The sequence below is a fragment of the Solanum pennellii genome, chromosome 8 (assembly GCF_001406875.1).
Source record: "Solanum pennellii chromosome 8, SPENNV200".
NCBI classification, from domain to species: Eukaryota; Viridiplantae; Streptophyta; class Magnoliopsida; order Solanales; family Solanaceae; genus Solanum; species Solanum pennellii.
Window position 1 is genome coordinate 60,464,105 of NC_028644.1, and position 8,825 is coordinate 60,472,929.

Genomic DNA, 8,825 nt, shown 5'->3' on the forward strand with positions numbered 1-8,825 from the left:
ATTTTGTATTAGTTTTATGTCATGATAATGCGAGAATGAATTGCAATATATATTAAAGTTGTTAAATTTCGCGTATGTTTAAACCATTAATATTTATTCATGTTATTGTATGAAGTATGTTCAAACGTTCATATCAGTTTTATGTTTAGATCCTTGGTATAATTATATTTAGTGTGAAATTATTATATCAAACCATGATTTATTTTATATTTAAATAACCCATAGTTTATTTTATATTTAAGTAAAATTATTGTCCAAGTCATGTAATTTTTAATATTTAGTTTATAATGATAACATGTGTAGCTATTATGTAAATATATTAATTTTAGTTTGTAGAATTTTTGTTTAATGTTAGTGACGTAAAAAAAAATCGAATAAAAATAAATATGAAAAAAAAATACAATAATAATAATAATAAAAAGAAAAAGGGAAAAGTAAAAAAAAATAAACTGTGAAAAAGAACATACTAAAAAAAAAGAGGGAAAAGAGAAAACAAAAAAAAAAATAATAGAAAAGAAGTATAAAAAAATAATATAAAAAATTCAATTGAAGAGGAAAGAATTTTTTATTTTTTTGAAAGTTTCTTTGTCCAAACAAAAAAAATTAAGTTGAAATAAAAAAAAACAAATAAAACCTTGAAAGTATAAAAAATAATAATAACAATAAAATAATAATAATAACAAAAGATGAGAAGGTAAAAAAAAAATGTAAAAAATAGAATAAAAAAATAAAAATAATAATAATAACAAAAGAAAAAAAGAAAAATGTAAAAAATAGAATAAAAAATAAAAATAATAATAATAACAAAAGAAAAAAAGAAAAATGTAAAAAATAGAATAAAAAATAAAAATAATAATAATAACAAAAGAAAAAGTAAAAATAAAGAATATCTTATTTTATTCTGCTTTGTTTGATTTAATTTATATGCATATATATATATTTTTAATTAAAGGGCATAGATTAATAAAATAAGGTAGTTTTAATATATTTAAATAAATCAAAGAATGAGGGTAAATACAGTTGTCTTAATAATACAATATTCATAAATTAGTTTAAGTCATAAATGTCCATAAAGCGACCGTGCTAGAACCACGGGACTCAAGGGATGCCTAATACCTTCCCCTTGGTCAACAGAATTCCTTACCCGAACTCGTTCGCAGACCAAACAAAGAGTCATTTCCTTTTGATTAGGGATTAAACAAAAAAGGTGACTTGGAACACCGTAACTCAATTCCAAGTGGCGACTCTGAAAAAATCAAAATAATCCCTTAATTAATAACGTCACTTAAATTGGAAAAACCCATACGCCGCCGCGCGAAAAAAGGGTGTGACATTTTTGACCCTTTTCCCTTTTTTCAAAGATTAAATCTTCGAATGAAAATTTGACCAAGAATTTCTTCATTGATGGCATTGTTTTGATCTTATCTATATTCCAACTATGTTCCATAATCAGTCATGGTTTTATCAGTTGAGTTTTAATAACATAACTCCAATATAAATTATTTAAGTTTCATTAGTAAAATTAAAGTTTGAAACCTCAGTACAATACTTTAATGAATTTCACCTATAGAAAATTTTCATTCTCCAACATACTGCTGTGCTTAAGTGTCACTTAATGAAAGTAAATAGCATTTTCTATCGATTCGGGCTGATTTGGAGTTCAAATTAGAGCTAAAATCATCGTGGATGCTACTATAATAATGTATATCATGTGTATACACTAATTGGATAGACATGCACAGATACATGAAAGATATACATACATTTATATCCATGGAATCATCTTTTAATTTAAGGCAATTATTTTAAATTGGAGCTAAAGTGATCATGGAACTACTATAATAATGTAAATCATGTGTATATATTGTATGTATTGCGGTAGATACTACTATAATAATGTAAAACATGTGTATACATTGTATATATTACTGTGTGTCGCACACTAATTGCATAGACATGCACAGATACATGAAAGATATACACATATATAGACATGGAATCATCTTTTAGTTTATAGGCAAAAAGAATTTCTTTATTTGCCATGTTTTTTTTTGTTTGGTAGCCATCTTAGTTTTATCAATTACCAAATGAGTCGTTACAAATCCATAGCAAAGCTCATACAACTTGCTATCATTACACATTGTTTTATTTATTTGTTAGTTTAAAATTTCAACCAATTGAAATCATTTCATACACTAGTCAACAAAGTGTATATAACCCACATTTTAGAATGTCCTTTTCATGATTCTTCTTCTATAAGGTTAACAATGCTTTTCTTTTTTTCTGTATATAAATCTTTTCAAAATAACTTTTTTATTGAGCATGAATTAATTTTATGAGACGGAAAAAAGAAAGTCTTTTTAAGATAATCAATTATATATGACTGAAAAAAACACTTTCTTCTTTTTTGTGTATGAGTCTTTTCAAGATAACAATGTCTAATTATATTTTTTTCTTTTTTATATATGAGTCTTTTCAAGGTAATAATGTCTAATTATACTGAAAAAAATCCTTTTTTTTTTCGTATATGAATTTTTTCAAGGTAAATTAAAAAAAATAGAGGCTCAGATGCAACACATTTCATGTCTAATTTAGAAGACCAAGGTGGAGAAGGTGGAGACCCAAATCTCACCAATTGTGCATTTATCATCACAGCACTCACGATATTATTGCACCAGCCGGGAATCGAACCCGGGTCTGTACCGTGGCAGGGTACTATTCTACCACTAGACCACTGGTGCTTGTTGTCCTAAAACTTTAACTTGTTCATTAATCTTGATTATATCAATAAAAAGTATAAGGAAAAAACCTTATCCGCACCAAGCCAATGCAATTTTCGTTATTATGTGATTTATGGAGTAAAATGAACAATAAGTTACACATGATATGCATGTATTAACTTGATATAAACATGCGATGCGGGTAAATTTTAACCTACATTTCAAGCATTCATATGATATAATTTAAAATAAAATTTCAGTTAACCTAGTACTTACATTAACTTTTTTAATTTGCAGTTTATTGAAAATATCTGCAGTTTCGAATGCATTGATTTTGACAAAAATAAAAGGATCTACAATCTATTTTATTAACCCATGCTCATACAAAGAGGTTCTTTTTCTTGTAAGAAATTTGTTTTACAAACTTTTTTAGAAGCAAAAATTTATTTATAACATTGAGTGTAGAAGATACGTAAATAGTTGAGTGTAGTCAAGTTTTCCATATCAATATTGGAGGGTACTAATAATTAATACTCCAACTGTATCATAACTCAAAAGATATTTTCTCCTATATAGTATAAGAAATTGAAAACAACTCAAAATAATTAAATAATTTACTTCAAATTAATATTTGATTTTGCAATTTACCCTATCTCTATTTCTACCTTGTACCTTATCTTCTCTTTTAAGTATATCATTCAAATTATTTCTGCGTGAAATTACATAACGATGAAGAATAATATAATTTACCTAAACATTACAGTCATTAAAACAATGTAGTACGATACGTCATGAAACATTAACTTTTAACAACCATCAAAACGAAGTGTTAGGCAGTAATAAAAACAGGAAGTACAACTCTAGAGCATATCTCAAAGCTTAATAAGAATTTATAGGACTGAAGTCTAATTCTAGTTCTAGCCTTCTAGGTGAAGCTTGAACATATGAGACATAAGCACTCTCCTTTTAATATCTTTGTGATACATATGCTCGATTTTGAGAATATAAATATTTAATTAGAAATTTTTTCTGTAATTTTTCTTATTTGTGAATTTGATACAACTTGAATAATTTTATTGATAGAAAATAAATTTTACTAGATAAATTCTCAAAGTTGAGTGACATTTTCAGATAATAACCCTTTCAATTCTAAATAAATGAATCACTTTAGCATATACAGTTCTGGAAAGCCAAATTCCAAGAGCACTTGGTATGAAAGCCAATTGTATTTCCTTTTACTTAGGTTTCTTTTTTATTTAAATGGATACGTATAACTATAAGATTGTTACTCGTTGTAGAGTATTATATTTAAATTAATATGTAATTTATATTTTATTTGGATATTCGTCATACTGTATTGTATTATTAATTTAAATATCAATCAATCAACACATATGGTGCGAATGCTCTTTCAGTAAATTGAAACCATTTCATACACTAGTTAACAAAGTGTGTTATATTCTATGATTCTTCTTACGGTTTACAAATGTTTTCTTCTTCTTCTTTTGTATTGAACTCTTCATATCGAGCTTATTACTACTCATTTGATAATTTTATAGACGTGATCAACAAAAATTAATAATTGGAGACAAAAATTATCAACAAAAACTAATTATTGAAGACGTAAAAAAAAAACTTTAATATTTTATCGTCTGATATAAACTCTTTATATCGAGCTTATTACTACTAATTTAATAATTTTAAAAAGACAAAAAAAGAGACTGACTCAGATGCAACATTTTATCGTCTATATCAGACATTGTGGAGACCCAAATCTCACCCAATTGTGCATTCATCATCACAGCTCTCACAACATTGCACCAGCCGGGAATCGAACCCGGGTCTGTACGGTAGTAGAATACTATTCTACCACTAGACAACTGGTGCTTATTGTTCCAAAACTTCAATTTGATGTAATTTCTAGAAGTTATTACAAACCCCCACAATAAAACCTTGGAATAAATTTGCGGCGTTCACAAAACATCAAAAATTGGTGTAATTTGCGGAGGTTATCACAAGCCTCCAGAATAAAATCGTCACCTAATAAATTATATTGCAGGGGTTAAAATAAACGCTACAAATTTTTAGTGGAGTTTTTTAAAATTCCCACAAATAAACCTCTACAAATTAGTTTTTTTTTTTTTTGTAGTGTTTTCTTTTTCCAAGTGTCCATTTCTTCTTTAAGTTTCAATTACTACTTAGAGTGTGTACTGTTTTTATTGTGCAAGTTAATTTGTAGTTTCAATGTTATAGGTTGTTGTGAGAATATCTTTAACTTGTTTTTTATTGTTTCGCTGTTTTTATTTATATGTCGTCCTTACTAAGAATAGATAGTTCTTAATATTTCCTCCGTCAAGTTTTAATTGTTATAATTTTCTTGTTTTAGATTCAACCGATAAGAACTTTGACTGATATTTTACGAGTATTTTTCATCATATTGATATGCCAAAAATTGTAATTTATAGTATTTTTCGTATATGTTTTGAATATTTAAATTTTCGCTTGAAATATCGAATCAGTGTAATCTGATTTAACTTTGAAAATTAGTCAAACTGATTTTCAAATATGACAATTAAAAGTGGACGGGAGAGTATTTGTCATTTCACAAAATTAATGCATAACTGACACTATTTTTCTTATTTACCTTGATACTTTTTAATGCTGAAAATATGAATTTGACCAACATAGAAAAACTAACTCATTAATTCATATTCATCGGTCAATTTAATTAATCAAAATAAATTAATTTATGTTCATTTATTGAAAACTTGACACCAAGAGAATACTAAATAAAAATAAGTGTACAATGATAAACTTACATAGTTAGGAACGTGAAATCTAAAATGGTGATATATATAAATAAAAACGAAGGAAGTACTTTTTCTTGGGTAAATAGTTGTAATATAACAAAAGTGAGAATTGAAGTGGGGTGGGGGAGGGGGAGGAAACATGCTACTAGACAATCGTACCAGCCAATGTTTTCAAAAACGTTTTTAGGGGCGAGTTTCGGAGCAGGGTGTAGAAAAACGCTTTTGGATGTAAATTGAAGATGTACATCCATATGGCTTAAGTCCTAGAATTTGGGTGTAAGCTCCAAGCGTTAAAATATAAGCCCCGAGTCTAAAAATGTAAACCTTATGGTAAAAACGTACGTCTGGGCGTTATTTTGTTTTTTTGATTTTTGATTCTTTTATGCTTAAAATTATATTTTTATTATTAGTATAGTGATATTTCTCGAATAGTAATTGTCATACTTTTTTTCTTTGCTATTGGTTATTTAATACCTTTCTCAAATAAAAAATCATAATATATTTATTCTATATATTATAGGTTATTTATTAAAATTTATTTGTAAAGTAATTGAGAAATTTACTTTTGCTTTACTTTTTAGTAATAAAATTATAAAATTAAATATACACGAAACTATGCTCCGTAGATTCATAAAAATTATGCCCTATGTCTCGGAGCTTAAATCTCACCTCGTACGACATAAAACGTGTCACCTCATGCTACTGCCTTTTAAAACACTGGTCCCAACAGTTAGTTCAAGCTACTAAACAAAAGTTAACTTATAGAATGCCATTACTTCATTACGCAGAATACTCATTAAAATTTGCTAGCCCTGTTGCTACTCTAGTCTCACATTATGCCTTATAATGGATTTCAAAAATGATATTTTTGATCAAGATCTTTGGTTGTTGATTCTTTTGCTAGAAGATGCGTATGTTAAATAAGGTTACTGGAAGATAAAGAGTGGATCTGTCCATGCTTATAGAGTATAAGAAATTAAAAAGTAACTTAAAACATTAAATAATTTATCAAATATGAATTTGTAAAAATTATGTGTACTAATCTCTAAAGATTATTTGTCAGCTAGATAGAGTTATACATGTATTAATAATATAGGTAATGGTGAAATTAGTGATGTGGGTATATTAGTTATGAAAATATTAATAATGTGAAAATTAGTTATGAAAGTATTAAATAAGTGAGTATTAGTTATACAAATATTAGTTATGCAAAATTTAGTTATGCGTGAATTATCCTACATCAATTGTGAGGTTTGACTACAAAGCATTATTCTACATCTATTGTATTGAAATTTGTATATACTTAACCGCATAATTATTTCATATTTATTAATTTCTTATTTTTTTTCTTAGCCTCCTATTATATGTTATAAGAAAAGGATATAATATGAGGATGATTTCAGATCTTTTGTATAAACTTTTTTTATGATAAACTGTCAAAAATGATCGATATGAACATTATGAGCTGTCTCATAATAAAATCAGTTATTGTGGATATCTTTTTCTCGATTCCTTTTTTCATAACCAGAGATCGGATAAGGAATCAAATGATATGTATTGAATTTTCTCTCCAATTTACATAGATATTTGAGACTAACATATGACTTTCTCTAATTTTGGAATCAAGAACAATAGAAAGATATCAAAACATATAACAATACTAATGAGTAATTATGTTTTAAATTGTTATGCTTATTCTTTGTATGCTTTTTAAGGTAATTGTTGAAATTTTGTTTCGTGAGAAAGATTGCAAGATTGAAGAAACTTTTAAATGATCGGAGAGAAGATGCAGAATTGGTCACAAATAGACATTGTTAATTTTTTTTACTTCTTTCCTTTTTTGACGTATATTATATACAAACTTCTTGCTGCTTTTGCTAATTTTATAGTTCTGGCAAGTTGTCTTTAATTAGATCCATGTTTTATCCTAAGAATTTTCTTTTTTATATTGTGAACATGTTTTATGTCATTTTTCCTCTATTGGTTAAGGATCGAAATGTTTTTGCACTTTTTTTATGTTAGTATATTACTTCATCAAAAATATGAGTCATACTTTATTTTTTTCTATTAAAAAATGTCATCATTTGTAGCCACATAAATATAAATTGGGATGGAATATTCATTTCTAACTCGATATTGCACAAATGTGCATCATTGTCTAGACGATTCCTCTTTGCTGCGTGAATATATATATATATATATATATATATATATATATATATATCATTTCACTGCGTGAATATATATATATCATTTCACTGCGTGAATATATATATATCATTTCACTAAAAAAGAAAGGTCATATTATGGATGATTTATTATCGATTTGTGGAAGTTTTTAACTTACACAAAATTAATTGAGGCAGTTTTAGAAACTATCACAATAACCTATGTAACAAGCATATTTATGACGGTTTAATAGAACCTGTGATTTTTAAAATCAATTTGTGGTAATACGTAACCTCTTAAATATGATTTTGAAATTTTAATAACTAGACTCTACAAGCGTAAATATAACTCACACAACATAGTCTCAATATCTTATTTAATTCTTTTGAAAGGTTTTAATCAGGCACTCCTTTTGCTCCCTTGGTGACTCGAATTTGCAACCCAACTCCTATCCCTTTTGCTCCCTTGGTGACTCGAACTCACAATCTTTGGGTTGGAAGTGAGGGGTGCTTACTATCCAACCAACTTCCTTTCATCATTAAAAAACTTGAGTTCTGTCATTTATAACATAGACTACATTTAAAATATTTAAGTTACAAAACAACATAAATCTTAATTCATGACAAATTGACACAATTAGTAATTATGTTTGATAACTTAAAGTTTTAAACTTTAACAAGTAATTTCACATCAAACTAACAAATGTAAAAAATGTAATATAATAATATGATTATAGTGATTTGAGTTTATTATTTTTATTTCATATTTTCTTTCATCACACCAACACCATATATTCTTAAAAAATAATAATATTTTGTTGATATAATATTAGATGAATTCACATTTTTATGAATTTATATTCATTAATTTTTAGATAAAGACAAATTTAAACATTCATATGTAAAAATAATCTTAACTATATAGTAATTGGGTCTTAATAGAATATCCTAATATTTAAAACCTGTATTTAAAGTCAAAAATTAAAATTTAGATGTATAACTTAATTATATTCAGATTTGGGAAAAGGGTCTGATATACCCCTCAACTTTGTCATTTAGAGCTGATATACCCTTGTTGTGAAAGTGGCTCATATATACCCCTACTTGTAAACAAATGGCTCACATAT

General features: G+C 26.6%; 2 non-coding genes across 2 annotated transcripts; both read right to left on the minus strand.

The window, feature by feature from the left end:
- Positions 1–2,670: 2,670 nt before the first annotated feature.
- TRNAG-GCC lies at positions 2,671–2,741 on the minus strand. Its single transcript has one exon. It is a non-coding gene; the product is annotated as a tRNA-Gly (tRNA).
- Positions 2,742–4,536: 1,795 nt separating this feature from the next.
- TRNAS-ACU lies at positions 4,537–4,607 on the minus strand. The gene has a single exon. It is a non-coding gene; the product is annotated as a tRNA-Ser (tRNA).
- Positions 4,608–8,825: the final 4,218 nt, after the last annotated feature.